The sequence below is a fragment of the Phyllobates terribilis genome, unplaced genomic scaffold (genome assembly GCF_046119375.1).
Source record: "Phyllobates terribilis strain yellow unplaced genomic scaffold, ASM4611937v1 Scaffold_1__5_contigs__length_1240528914, whole genome shotgun sequence".
Taxonomy (NCBI): Eukaryota; Metazoa; Chordata; class Amphibia; order Anura; family Dendrobatidae; genus Phyllobates; species Phyllobates terribilis.
Genome location: NW_027362761.1, coordinates 632,012,356 through 632,028,096, shown reverse-complemented (window position 1 = coordinate 632,028,096; position 15,741 = coordinate 632,012,356).

The following is a 15,741-nucleotide window of genomic DNA, read 5'->3' as shown; positions in this document are numbered from 1 at the left end:
CCTGAAAAAGACTGTTCAAACTTACCAGTGGTGAAGATTCCCGCCATCCGTGGAGGTTTCCCGCCATCCGGCGCCATCTTCTACCTTCTTCCCGCCATCCGCGAAGTTTTCCAGCCATCCGGCGCCATCTTCTGCCTTCTTCCCGCCATCCGTGGAGTTTTCCCGCCGTTGGACGCCATCTTGAAGACGCCGCGCGGGAAGAAGAGGGGCGTGGACTCCGAAAGCGCGCGAGAACTGAAGCCCCGCCTCACGTCCGGACGTTGCGTAAGGTCCTGGAAGGAGCCCAGCAGACGCCGACGTCACAGGAGCGCGACGGAAGGTCCTCAACCCTGACGATCCACTGCGGAGCCGCGGCCTACGGAAGAGGATCATCGCAAGGTAGGCCACGGTCCACTAGGGGGGAGGAAGATGTCGGATACGGAGGAGAGCTTCACTGCCTCAACCCCCGCCAGCGCCACCGCTGCTGCAGTTGTAGCACCCTGAGGACTCGGCTGCTACAGGGGTATTACACCTCAAGCCAGAGGTGTGGTATTCCACTCCCGGGTAAGGATGGAGTGTGGAACTGAGCTCAGCTAGCTGCATACACTACATACATCCCATTTCCGGGGGACAGAACAATGGTACTCCCACTAGATATATGTGCAGGTACGACAGTGTCTGTCCCTGGCTGGAGTGGGAGGGGGGTGGAACATCCCAGTAGTGTAGGGGCAGATAGGGGGAGCAGTCTGGGTAAAGCTAGGAGCTCATTGGGTGCTGGTCACCTGAGCTCACACATAGAGGGAGTATATAAGGTGGGCACCATCTTAGAACAGGGTCTTTTGTAGAGCAGAGGTCAGACTGTCAGACTGTGAGACAGTGAGTCTTTGCAGTGGAGAAGAGCAGAGAAGCTCAGCCAGCTCCAAGGCCAAGTGAGAGAGAGGAGAAAAGAAAGGCCCAGAGAGGGGAAAAGAAGAAGGAACCCCAAGAACCTAAAATCAGACCAGAAGGGTGAAGGGTTGGCACAAGGGTACCGGATCCCAAGCTGGCAGAGGCAAAGCACACCTTAGCCAGGAACCGGAGGTCGTGGGCAGGATCTGCCACGACCCTCACTAAATCCACTGAGAAGGCACACCGAGTATAGGGTCAGGGAACCCAGAGAAAAGGGTTTAACCAACAAGAGACCCGAGGGAGCTGGACATAAGTGGATCCCTGGTGGGAACGGCCGTAGAAAGGAAAGTCAGAAAGGGAGCTCAGGATCACGCTCCAGAATTGCTTGGGAGTTGGCCGAGTCCAGGACCTGGTGGACGCAGCACGGCTCGGGTGGTCACTCAAGGCCGGAGTGACCAACACAACAGCAGTAAGTAAAAACCCTGAACTGCACAGCCCGACTCTGAGTCTTCTTACCATCCACACTGCACCTCCACAACCACCATCCTCTACGTATGACCCCCTGAGGCTATACCCTTCCCGTTGGGGGTTATACTACCACAGCTGCACACACACCACCAGCCTCAGCGGACCCTTCTGCAGCGGCGGCCCTTTGACCGCAAATCAACGGGTGGCGTAGTCGACACAAAGAACATCCAACAACATCTATAAGGACTGCCACACACTGAGTTTGACACCCTGGGCACGGACCGGGTCACCGCCACTCGGAGACTACAACCCCCATCTGATCCGGGTAACCCCAAACAGCACTGGCCCAGGGGGCGCGTCAACTTTGGCGTAGTCGGCAGGATTACGTGCCCGCAACAACCGGGTACTGCGTGCCTGAAGAAAAGTTCGCATTTACCTCAAAAAGAAGTCTCCCGCCGGTCCCGGAGGGTCCCCGCCATCGGACCCCATCACAGGTCGATTCCCGACGGTTGCCCGCCATTTGCAGCTTTTTCCCGCCATCCACGGAGTTTCCTGCCACTGGGAGACGTTTCTCGCCATCAGAAAAAGATTTCCCGCCTTGGAAGAGCGGACGCCATTATGGACGTGCCAGAGGGTGGCAAGAGGCCGCCTCCCATCGTGGGCCAGGTCGAAGAATGGCGCCAAAAGCGGAAACCGCCCCCACCAACAGAGACTGTGATGATAGAAGTGTCCATCAGCGTGAAGGAACTGCCCCTGGAACTGACAATCACCAAGTTGCCCCGGGACCACCCTCAAAGTGGGCGGAGACAGAACAAAAGAGCGAAGATGGGTGCCGCCTGGAGGAGTCTGGAGAGAGCGCACCCGGAGACGAGAAGTCTGGAGAGGAGTATGGAGAAAGCACACCCGGAGATGGAGGGAGAGTCAGGCATCACCGACCCAGTGGTCAGGAGCCTGCTGCAAGCCACGACCCCACTAGGCCTGGTGGAGATCCTGGCGCAGCTCCCCCGAGACCGGGAGCACGCACAGACCGCGCTGGAGGGCCTCGCACGGAGGATGGCCGAGGTGCAGCGAGAAACGCTGGCAGAGTGGAGCCGAGAGATGGCCCAGCAGACCGGAACCCGTCAGCGGAGCACGCCACCCGAGACGAGGAGACAGACCGCCTCTGAGGATGGTGCAGGAGGAGTGAAGGCCGGAGACGGCGCCGAGGAGGGAGCTGAACAGATGGAGGCAGGTAAAGGGGACGTTACTACCCCGAACCGAGAAACCGTGAGCCTGCCCCAGCTCCCCGTCGCAGAGCCCGAAATTCCCCCTGCCGTGCCCGTCGCTGCATCGTCACCGCTCCCGACTAGGCCCCAAGCAGAAGCCGCGGCCGCGACCCCTGTGACGTCACGCGCCTCAACCCTGAGCGCGGCCAAGCAGGAAACACCATCGGCCTGGTCGCAAGGTCTAGTGCCCCCGGGAGCTGCAGTGCCAACAGCGCCCTCTACCTCCACTGAGCCACCGGCCTGGTCGCAGGGCCAAGTAACCCCGGGCGCCGCCGTACTAACGGTGCCCTTTACGTTTAGGGTGCCCCAGGCCTGGTCGCAAGGCCTGGTGAACCCGGGCGCCGCTACCATCACCGCGCCCTCAACATCTCGAGTGCCGCACCTGGGTGAAGATCTATTTGCCCAGCACACGTGCCCGGATGGGCAGCCTTTTATATGGCCACAGGAGTACTACCAACTGGAACTCCAAAAAGCAAGGCCCCTGTGCGAGCCCCTGATTCCGGCTCCGAAGCCCGTCAGGAGAACCCCGCTCCCGCTGGAAGAAGCGCAGTTCGAGTGGGACCCCGCCGGAGGAGACCTCATGGGGTTCACTCAAGAAACACGGGCAGCCGCAGCGGAGCGCTGCCGCCAGCAGTTGGCAGTCTTCGAGCGAGAACGGAGAGAAAGGCGGGTCCGTGAGCAGCAGGCGCAGATGAGGAGCGCGGAGCAGAAGAGCCGGACCAGGAGAGATCCCCGTGCAGCTCATGGTCCCCGTACCACCGGGACTGTGATCAAATTTCACATGCAGCACGGATGGGGCTTCATAAGAGACCATCATACCCCCGGCGACTTCTTTGACACCCGCAGAGACGTAGAAAGCCATCTGCCGGAGGGACACAGAGGTCGTGACCTATATGTAGGGGATGAGGTCACGTTCACCCGGCACAAGTGTGCCAAAGGACCCTACGCTCTCCATGTACACCGGCTGACGGAGGAGGAGCTGCGGTATGGGGAGGAGCAAGAGGACCCGGACGGGTCTGAAGCCAACTTGCAAGAAGGAGCAGGAGGAAGCCGTCATTGAAGTACGGTAAAGAGAGACTGTACATAGTTACCCGTCGGGGTACCAGAACTGTTACAGCTTTAAATATGTTCCCCGTTGGAACAAGTGTGAACTTTAACCCGTGTGTCCCTATTCCCACTGACCGAGGACTGAGAGCGGTCATCCTTTCCTAATATCTGGCCGAGGACTGAGAGCGGCCACCTCCCTTGTATATAGTTGCGCTTTTTAAGGCGCCCCCTACTGGTTTTATAGGAAACTGTTTATTTTCAAGAAGAGACTGTCGCACTTTACCCGGTCACAAGTTGCACCGTGGCCGGAGGAACAAGAATGTTTACTATGAAAAGTTTTATATGAAAAAGTTTATTGCTGCTGATAATATATATGATGTTTTATGTGTTTATGATGTTATGAAAAAAAAAAAATTTGTATGTTTGATGTTTTTTATTCTCTTACAGCCCAAGGACGTGCTGTGATTTACCAGGGGGGAATGTAGCACCCTGAGGACTCGGCTGCTACAGGGGTATTACACCTCAAGCCAGAGGTGTGGTATTCCACTCCCGGGTAAGGATGGAGTGTGGAACTGAGCTCAGCTAGCTGCATACACTACATACATCCCATTTCCGGGGGACAGAACAATGGTACTCCCACTAGATATATGTGCAGGTACGACAGTGTCTGTCCCTGGCTGGAGTGGGAGGGGGGTGGAACATCCCAGTAGTGTAGGGGCAGATAGGGGGAGCAGTCTGGGTAAAGCTAGGAGCTCATTGGGTGCTGGTCACCTGAGCTCACACATAGAGGGAGTATATAAGGTGGGCACCATCTTAGAACAGGGTCTTTTGTAGAGCAGAGGTCAGACTGTCAGACTGTGAGACAGTGAGTCTTTGCAGTGGAGAAGAGCAGAGAAGCTCAGCCAGCTCCAAGGCCAAGTGAGAGAGAGGAGAAAAGAAAGGCCCAGAGAGGGGAAAAGAAGAAGGAACCCCAAGAACCTAAAATCAGACCAGAAGGGTGAAGGGTTGGCACAAGGGTACCGGATCCCAAGCTGGCAGAGGCAAAGCACACCTTAGCCAGGAACCGGAGGTCGTGGGCAGGATCTGCCACGACCCTCACTAAATCCACTGAGAAGGCACACCGAGTATAGGGTCAGGGAACCCAGAGAAAAGGGTTTAACCAACAAGAGACCCGAGGGAGCTGGACATAAGTGGATCCCTGGTGGGAACGGCCGTAGAAAGGAAAGTCAGAAAGGGAGCTCAGGATCACGCTCCAGAATTGCTTGGGAGTTGGCCGAGTCCAGGACCTGGTGGACGCAGCACGGCTCGGGTGGTCACTCAAGGCCGGAGTGACCAACACAACAGCAGTAAGTAAAAACCCTGAACTGCACAGCCCGACTCTGAGTCTTCTTACCATCCACACTGCACCTCCACAACCACCATCCTCTACGTCTGACCCCCTGAGGCTATACCCTTCCCGTTGGGGGTTATACTACCACAGCTACACACACACCACCAGCCTCAGCGGACCCTTCTGCAGCGGCGGCCCTTTGACCGCAAATCAACGGGTGGCGTAATCGACACAAAGAACATCCAACAACATCTATAAGGACTGCCACACACTGAGTTTGACACCCTGGGCACGGACCGGGTCACCGCCACTCGGAGACTACAACCCCCATCTGATCCGGCTCCGGGTAACCCCAAACAGCACTGGCCCAGGGGGCGCGTCACAGTCATGCCTTTCACCATGCCCTATATCCCGGGAGCAGCCTGGCTACCCCAGTACTAAGGGGAGTCACATACCCTGAATGACTTTAGAGAAAAGCTGGATAGCCTCTTCCAGGTGTACCCCCTCACAGAAGAGCAAAAAGTGAGCATCCTGGTGGCCCAATTAACCGGGGCAACCCAAAGGGAGGTAAAGTCCTGGCCACCTGGGAGGAGGACTGTCGCAGGGATACTAACCCGGCTGAGGGACACCTTTGATACCCGCACCTCAGCCGAGATTAAGCTTAGATTCTATGGGTGCAAGCAGCGAGCACATGAGAGTATAAGGGACTATGCACTAAACCTACAAGAGGCCCTGAGAGCCATTAAGCAGACCGACCCTGACAGCGTGGGAAACGAGGATAGGCTGCTGACCGAACAATTTATAGAGGGACTATATTGCAATGTCCACCGAACCCAGTTGCGGGCCATAGCCTTACAGGATCCTCATCTGGACTTTGCACAGTTCAAGGACAGAGCCATCCGGGTGCTCCGAGAACCGGCACCGGGTGGCGTTGTGGCCCACAGGCGCCCTGCTACCGCTTACCACCAGGAGGCGACACCCTTGTCGGCAGGGCCAGTGGGAGCTGATGCGCAGGCTTTGAACAATGACCCAGCTCCAGACCTGCACCATCAGGTCCAAGAGCTAGCTAAAAGCGTTGCTGCGCTAACCCGAACTGTGCAGTCTTTACAGGTTTCCACTCCAGGGAAGATCCAGCTGGCATCCGGACCGGAGGACATCCCGTGGCGTCGACCAAGGAGGACCCCACCGGCCAGAGGAAGACCCAGCGACCGATACAACGAGGACGGACAACCCATCTGCCGCCGCTGCAATCAACCCGGACATATGGCAAGGTACTGTCCTTTAAACTGGCACAACCTGGGGTAGAGGGCCAATCCCCTGGAAAAAGATCACCAGGCCCATCGAACTGGCGCGACAAATATGTGGGAGGACGTCCAGTCTTGCCTGTGGTACTGGATGGCATCCCTATGAGTGCCCTACTGGACACCGGGTCACAGGTCACCACCATCCCGTACGTGCTCTTCAAGCAGTACTGGAATGACTCGGATATAACCCGCTATCCAGACGACGACTTGAGTATCATCGCCAGTAATGGTCAGCTCGTGCCACAGATCGGATTTAAAGAGATGACCATTAAAATCGGTAGAGTCGAACTGGCAGCACAGGGACTGATCATTGTAGACATTGACAAGCGCGAGAGTCACCCAAAGATAACTCTAGGAACTAATGTGATTGAAAATTGTCTTGCAGAGGTGATTTTCATTTTACAGCAGGTTGCCAAGAACGCCAGCTCCGGCCAGCAGCGAGTGCTCCAGAAAGAGATCCGGGCACTGATGCGACGGCAACAGGTGGAACTCTCCGGTGGTGAGATTGGTAGCGTAAGAATGTGTGACCCTTTCCCTATTGCCATGCCCCCGAAAAGTGAAATGATGATTTGGTGCCGGGCAGCTATTGGTCTGAGAGGTAGAGATTACCAGGCCATGGTAGAACCAGTCTACTCAGACAGTAGGCCCACCATTTTGACAGCCCGGGGGGTAGTTGATGTACGCCATGGGAGGGTGCCCGTTCGCATAATAAATATCGGGAAAAGGGAAGTGTACCTGCCCCGGTATGCTACGCTAGCCAAATTATATACTATCAACCAAAATTCTATACAGTCTGTGGAACCCTTGCCTCCATCTCAGGAAGGTAACGGCTCTAAGAAAATAATGGAGGATTGGTGTCAGCAACTACATTTGGGTACTGACTCCACTCCCTCCCACCAGAAACAGGGAGTCTACCGGGTGGTTCAAGAGTACGAGAGAGTGTTTAGTAAACACCCGTTAGACTTCGGGCGAGTCAAGGGGGTAGAACACCACATCCCCACGGGAGACCATCCTCCCATAAAAGAGAGGTATCGACCCGTACCCCCTGCACACTACCAACACGCCAAGGGGATGCTTAGAGACATGAAGGAGGCTGGGGTAATCAGGGATAGCTGTAGCCCCTGGGCAGCTCCACTAGTCTTGGTCAAAAAGAAAGACAACACCATGAGAATGTGTGTAGATTACCGGAAAATTAACCGTATCACACACAAAGATGCGTACCCCTTACCAAGAATAGAGGAGTCTTTGGCTGCTTTAAAATCTGCTAACTTCTTCTCCACCTTGGATCTCACTAGCGGGTACTGGCAGGTTCCTGTAGCAGAGGCGGACCGGGAGAAGACCGCATTCACCACCCCGTTGGGACTTAGCGAGTTTACCTGCATGCCGCTCTCAACAACAACCAATATATAGTACATCCGACAAGGGGTCAATGTGTTAAAAAAGACCTTTATTATAACAATTTGGGTACATGGCGGCAAAAGAAAAGAGCACACACACATATATATAGTAATACCATATAATAGTGAGGAGGTATAATGTAAATATTTGAATTGCAGAGACACCAGGGCTGGATAGTAGTAGCTCCAATTGGGCTAATGCATACTGATAGTATATCCTAGGTCACATAGTAAAAGGATATAATCCTAAATAATAAAAGCCAATATAGGCATTCCCAAGATAATGACCTTTTGGTATATACATATATCAAGGGTTGTATTATATCCAAGTAGGTTAATTCCCAAGTAACAATAATGTTGTATTGGCTTCATTCATACCTGGTATATATTGTCTGCACGTCTTGCAATAGCTCTGGGCTCGGTGGTCCTACTCCTAGTGTGGCGCTCACCCCATCATGCTGCTCTCAGATTAGCCAAGAAAAACCTGCTGACAGATTCCCTTTACAAATAGCTGAAATGGCTCCTAGATACCAGAGAAGGAAAACTTTATTAAAACGGTTTTGTTTCCTAAATAGAAAAGCAAATTAAACACCACTGGATAATGTGGTGTGTGAAACCGTCCATTGGATTGCTGTTTCGGGTGGGCTCAGGAGCAGCGCCCCCATCCTACACAGCCAACATCTTGCTGTAACAGCAGCGGCCAGAGCGGAGCGTGAATCACTGTTTAACCATTTATATGCCGTCAATCACTGATGGCAAGTTAAATAGCGCAATCGCCGGTACGCTATGCAATGTTACTAGAATTTTTTTTTTTTACTTTTCCATTTCCTTGAATTACTTGTTGTGGTTTGCGGATCCATTGACTGGCCAAGTGGAAGGGCTGCAGCCGATCATTCATGTACGTAGCAGATACACATTTCCATGTGTAAATAGGCCCTTATAGAAATCAATCAATAGAACGTATACCTGGATATCTAGGTTTATTCTTTGCATACATTTAAAGAGGTATAAGTCATGGCATATTACTAGGATGTCATTCTTGGGGGTCTGACAGCCTAATTTAGAAAGAAGTGGATGCACTATTTTCCCCTCACCCATTACAACACACCTTGAGAGAGTGATCCGCCCCACCAAGGACAGGAAACAGTCTGAAATAAAAGGGCGGTACCTCTCCCTTGCTTCAGTTGGTTTCCTGTCCTTGATGGGAACCTGTCTGAAGAAAGGTGTCTTCTTACCTGGGCCCGTTCCGGTGTGGAAGAGCGGGCGCCTGCCTGTGCACTGGGTTCCGGGTCCCAGAAGCGCCGTCCGCGGTTTCCTGGAGCCGTGTTCGAGCAGGCGCAGGCGTTGAGGAGGGCTCTGGCTCCCCGCAGACCGCTGCGCTGTCCTCTCCCTGACGCAGGTTCCTGGCTAGTCGCACGCCGGGAGCAGCGTCTTCCAGGTATGACGCGCCTGACGTCACGGCGCGGTGCACGCTTGGAGAAGCGTGCCAGATGACGTTGGGGGCCGCACCCGGAAAAAAGATGGCGGCGCCCTGTAAACGCTTGCCGGCCGTTTTTTTTCAAAGATCGGCTGGTGGGTGTCAGGAGGGGGGAGGACACATGGACCGGAGGAGGTCCGGATGTTCCCTATTTAAGGTGGGGGGCTCCTGACAAAAGCTGCTTATACTCAAGCTCGGGTGTAGCAGCTATGGCAGACCAGGACAGCCAGGAGCAGCAGCAGCTGACCCCTCCACCGCATCAACGCCAGCGGAAGAAGCAGTTGGACACCTCGCACACGGACGGCCTCCCCAGCAACCGCAGCGGCAGCAGGAGGAGTAAGGTGTGGGACGCTTCAGGGCCATCCAGAAGGGATTCGTCTTATGTCCTGCCACAGCCTCAAAATCCGGTACCCTTTTGTGACTTCAGGGGTGAGTGATCTTCGTGAATGTCACTTAATAGTAATGGAAAGTTATTATGTGCTTCATTCCTTAGGAACCTAAGAGGAGTAGCGGCAAAAAGAAGCACAGGGTTTGCGCCTTATGCCAGGCCCCCCTTTCCATAGATTGGTTAATACAGCTTGCACAAAGCTGTTTCTGCCAAACGATAGCGGAGAGCACCCCGGATTTCACTTCTAATTTGAGGTCCGTAATCCGTTCAGAGGTGCAGGATTCCCTGAAAGGCTTACTAAAGGGGAAAAAGAGATCCCATAAAGATATCTCCTCCGACTATGATTTATCCTCCCAGTCAGAGGATCTTTGCCTCAGTGATTCGGCATCCTCCTCTTCATCAGACAGTGGTAGGCCCTGCTTCCCTATTGAGGATACTGACAAGTTGGTCAGAGCGGTCAGATCTACCATGGGGTTGAGGGAGGAGAAGGCAGCCAGGTCCCTGGAAGATATGTTCGCAGGCCTGGAGGAAAAAAAGACGCTCCTTTCCAGTGAATCCTCAAATTCAGACCCTTATAGACCTGGAATGGAGGAAGCCGGAGAAATCAGGAGTATTGTCCTCATCCTGTAAAAGAAGGTACCCCTTCGAGGATAATGTCTCTGAGTCCTGGGACAAAATTCCTAAAGTTGGCGGGTCTGTCGCCCGATTATCCTAAAGATCGTCTCTACCCCTGGAAGATTCGGGCAGTCTAAAGGATGCTCTGGATAAGAAGGCAGATTCCTTCCTGCGTCACACCTGGGAAGCAGCAGCAGGGGGCCTGAAGCCAGCGGTAGCAGGCACTTGTGTCGCTAGGTCACTTATGGTGTGGCTTCAGCAATTAGGAGACCAGCTAAAGGATAAAAAGATGTCCAGAGATAAAATCCTCTCCAATCTGCCTTTGCTACAAGCAGCATCTGCTTTTTTGGCCGACTCCTCAGTGGATTCAGTTAAACTCGCTGCCAGGTCTAATGCTGCCAGACAAGCCCTGTGGCTCAAGGGTTGCCCGGGAGACCTACAATCTAAGCATAAGCTTTGTTCTCTTCCTTGTGATGGTAAACTTTTGTTTGGCCAAAAACTGGACGAGTTTTTGGAGAAGGCTGGCGACAGAAAGAGAGGTTTCCCAGGGTTCACGGGGGAAACAAAAAGGTCCTATTTTCGGAAGAAGAGATTTAACCAGGGTCGCCCTCCGGGATAAAGGAAAAGATGGGAGCCCAGATCTAAAAAGGACTCTGGTTACATGTTTGGAGGACCATCCTCCAGTTCCAAAAAATCTCCCCAATGACGCGAGGCTAGAGGTCGGGGGAAGGCTTTCCCATTTTATCCCAGCTTGGGAAGCCATCACTTCAAATCCCTGGGTGTTGGATATCATAAAGAACGGCCTAAAGATACGCTTCTGTCAGGTCCCTCACCGAACCTTCATGATCACCTCCAGGAGGAAGTCCAGGGAGGAGCAGATGGCTCTAGAATCAGAGATATTAGACTTAGTCAACAAGCAGTCCTTCACGAAGTTCCACTTTCACAATGGGGAGGGGATTTTATTCCCCCCTGTTTGTGATAAAAAAAGCAAATGGATCTTTAAGGACCATTGTCAACCTCAAAAGTCTAAATCAGCTGATAATCAACCAGACTTTCAATATGGAATCAGTGAACTCTGCAGTGAAACTCTTACACCACAATTGTTTCATGGCAGTCATCTACCTAAAAGATGCCTACTATCACGTCCCAATCCATCCAATCCATCCAGACTACCGGAAGTACCTAAGGGTAGCCCTGTTCATCCAAGGTCAATTGAGACATTTCCAATTCACTGCCCTACCTTTTGGACTCTCGATAGCACCGAGACTATTTACAAAGGTTATAGCGGAGGTGACAGCTTTTCTCCGAATCAAGAACGTGGTGATTGTTCCCTATCTGGACGACTTTCTGATAATAGGGAAATCGGAGAACCACTGTTCCTCTCAAGTTTTAGAGGTCCGGACAGCTTTACATCACCTGGGGTGGTTAATAAATATTCAAAAATCAAAGCTATCCCCCTCAAGGACTCAGATCTTTCTGGATTTGACCCTAGATTCCCAACGCCAATCCTGTTTCCTCCCGGAAGACAAGGTTTGCAAAATAATCAGCCTGGTCTCAAGGGCAATAAGGTCTCCCGTGATGTCCTTGAGAGAAGCAATGTCCCTACTAGACTCCATGACTTCCTGTCTCCCGGCAGTCAAATGGGCCCAGAGTCATATGAGGCTTCTTCAGTGGGAGGTCCTGTCGGCTCAGAAATCCTTCAACGGACATTTAGGAAAAAAACTCTCTGTCTTTGGAGACAGTAAACTCCCTCTCCTGGTGGACAAACAGGGAGAATCTGACCGCAGGCTTACAATGGTCCAAACCAGTCGACCACACAATTACAACAGATGCAAGTGGCTCCTGCTGGGGGGGTCATCTGGCAGAGTTCTCAGTTCAGGGGCTCTTACTACGTCACGAAAAAGAAGCGTCATCAAACATAAAAGAGCTTTTGGCAGTGGAGAAATCCTTGATAAGCTTCCTTCCCCACATACAGGGTCGCCATGTCCAGATCAGGTCCGACAATCGGACGACAGTGGCATATATAAATCACCAGGGAGGAACAAGATTTCACTCCCTTATGGTAGTGGCAAACAGGATCCTGCATCTAGCAGAACAACATCTCCCATCCCTCAGTGCTCTTTTCATCCGGGGGTATAAAATTCAAGAGCAGATTTCCTCAGTCGCCACACTTTAAGACAAGGAGAGTGGCCTCTAAACCCGATAGTCTTCCAAAAGATTATCCAGATATGGGGGTCACCGGACATAGATTTGTTCGCCACCAGGGCGAACAGGAAGGTGGAGAGATTCTGTTCACTAAATTCAACAGAGAATCCCTATGCTGTAGAGGCTCTCCACATTCCCTGGAAGTTCAGGAAGGCCTACGCCTTTCCACCGATAGTGATGATCCCGGCAGTTGTGAGGAAAATTCGGGAGGAGGGGGCGAGGATAATCAGATCCCTGGGTCCTGCCTGACAGGCCGGACCTTCTCATCCAGGGGCCAATATTCCATGCACAAGCCAAAGGTTTCCATCTGGCGGCTTGGAATTTGAGAGGTTGTTACTGAGCAATAGGGGGTTTTCACCAGGCCTAGTTTCTACCCTGTTGGGTAGTTGAAAGCCCATAACAACTAAAATTTATTCCAGAATCTGTTGAAAATTCCTGGATTTTATAGACTCCCCATTGTCGGATAAACCTCCAGTTAGAGAAGTCCTAGAGTTTTTACAAAAGGGACGTGACCTAGGGTTGGCTACGGGAACACTTAAAGTTCAGGTGTCCGCCCTAGGAGCGATCTATAATTGTAACCTGGCAGGGAACAGATGGGTCTCTAGATTCATTAAATCCTGTTCCAGAGCTAAGCCAGTTCGGGCTCTTCCTCCCTGGGACCTGAATTTGGTTTTAAATGCACTCTCTGGCGACCCATTTGAACCCCTGCAGGTTATCTCTCCAAAGATCCTCACCCTCAAAACCATCCTCTTTGTGGCCCTAACGTCGGCCCGTAGGGTGAGTGACCTGCAGGCCCTTTCTGTTGATCCCCCATACACCCAAATTCATGATGACCGGGTCGTCCTGCGTACAGATCCATAGTACCTTCCAAAAGTTGTATCCAGATTCCACTGTAATCAGGAGATTGTACTTCCCTCTTTCTGCAGTAACCCTAAAAACCCTAGGGAGGTTAGGTTCCAAAATCTAGTTGTTAGAAGGGCATTACTACAGTACATAGACATGACTAGTCAGTGGAGGAAGGACAAGTCCTTGTTTCTGGCCTTTCAGGGGAGTAGGAAAGGTCACGGGGTATCAAAGGGAACTATTGCTAGGTGGCTTAGGTAGGCCATTTGTCTAGCTTATACATCTACAGGTGTTCCGGCACCGGACGGTATTAAAGCTCATTCCACCGGAGCTGTTGCAACCTCCTGGGCAGAGAGAGCAGATGTCTCGATTGACCAGATATGTAAAGCTGCTACTTGGTCTGCACCATCCACCTTCTATAAGCACTATCAGTTGGATCTATCCTCCTCTGACCTTACCTTTGGGAGAAGGGTACTTCAGGCGGTGGTCCCTCCCTAGGGTGCTCATATTTTCCAAAATTCTCTCAAGGTGTACTGGCATGGGTGAGGGGAAAACACCAAGGTTACTTACCTGTAGCCAATTTTTCCTGAACCCATGACAGCACCCGTAGTCGTCCCCCCCCCCCTGTCTTTCTCACGCCCTGGTGAAGCACTTTACATTTTGGGTGATATATATATATAGTAGGTGATGGTTATGTGTCTAACCTTTTCTGGAGGTCCTCTCAATGCTCTGTAATCCAACTGAAGCGAGGGAGAGGTACCGCCCTTTTATTTCAGACGGTTTCCTGTCCTTGGTGGGGCGGATGCCTCTCTCAAGGTGTGTTGTCATAGGTTCAGGAAAAACCGGCTACCGGTTAGTAACCTTGGTGTTTTTTTTCACGCTCCCAATTTAACAATTTGAGGAGTACAGTTGGATCTATTGGGTTTTTTTGCACTATGGGTGGGTGGTTGGGAGCACAGCTGTGCAGGAAAAAAAAAAGCTTATAGGTTCTCAATTCGTTCATTCTTGGGATTGGTGGCGGAACCAGAGGTCGGACCATCACCAATCAAGATATTATATCCCTTCACACTCATCATTGCTCCCAATTAACAATTTGAGTACGTGCATATTTTTTTAGGGTATTTTTGTGCAATGGGTGGGAGCACAACTGTGCAGGAAAAAAAAGCTGATAGGTTCCCCATTCCTTCATTCTCAGAATCAGTGGATGGAACATCGCCAATCACAATATTATATCCTTCTCACTAATCGTTGCTCCCAATTATCAATTTGATTACGGTTATACCTATTGTTTTTTTAGGGTTTTTTTTTTGCACTGTGGGTGGGTGTTATATCCTTCACACTCATCATTGCTCCCAGTTAACAATTTGAGTACGGTTGAACCCATTGTGGTTTTTTAGGGTTTGTTTTTTTTTTTTGCACTGTGGGTGGGTGGTTGAAAGCACAGCTGTGCAGGAAAAAAAAAGCTGATAGGTTCCCCATTCCTTCATTCTAAGGATCGGTGGTCAGACCATCGCCAATCACAATATTATATGCCATAATATTATATACGGAGTTGTCCTCCTGGCAGTTGCCGTGATCCTCTATTCCTTACCTGCTACCTATATACTGTATATGAAATGACAATATGTGAGAAATATTAATAATGTTGCTCTCATTTTCTAAAAAAAAACAGGTTGGAACACAAACTCTCAATTAGTTGTTTTTTTATTTGTTTACCAATCTAAAATGTCCACTTTGAGGCACCAGAGATAAATGCTGGCATATAATGTACAATGCTCCCGTCCCTAGCAGCTGGCGTGTATCAGGCGACATCGGAGGATCTTCAAGTAGCTGTCAATCTTGTGGGAATCTCTGCGGAAACAGTGAAGCAAGTGGTAGACGGGGAACATGTAGGAATCGCCCTGTGGCGCCGTTACATCGATTGGCCCAAACCACTGGGGGTAAACGTCTTCTAGATCAGTCAGCATCTGCAATAAACAATGGGTGAATGTGGGTGTAGAATTTGGTTGGAGTAAAGGTACACTACAATTATCCAAACGTTGTGCCTATTACAGCATTACCACCAGTCACAAGCAAACTCAATATCTTCCTAAAAGGAAAAATATTGTGGATGGACATTCTTTCTAAAAGGGAATCTGTCAGCAATGCTGTCATTTTGATACGATCACTGTTGATTGTATTGTGCTTCCTAGTCAACCTGCTCTAATACAATCAACAGTGATCGTATCAAAATGACAGCATGCAGACCAACAAGTGACGTATCGCTGGAATCAGAATGTCTGCCCCTACGTCATGCTGCTCTCGGATTACATAAAAACCTGTTGACAGATTCCATTTAAAGAGAATTTATTGTTGCACTTATTGCCACTTCTCAGCAACTCTACGGTTTACTCAGTCAGTTCCGCTTTGGTTTATACTCGTACCATATAGCCTAAATTCATGACCTACGTGAAGGAAGAGAGGATGTGTGTGATAATAATGCTGCTTACTCTCCAGAGATCCTGTCTATTCCTCCTTGAAGAATCCTGGTGTGCT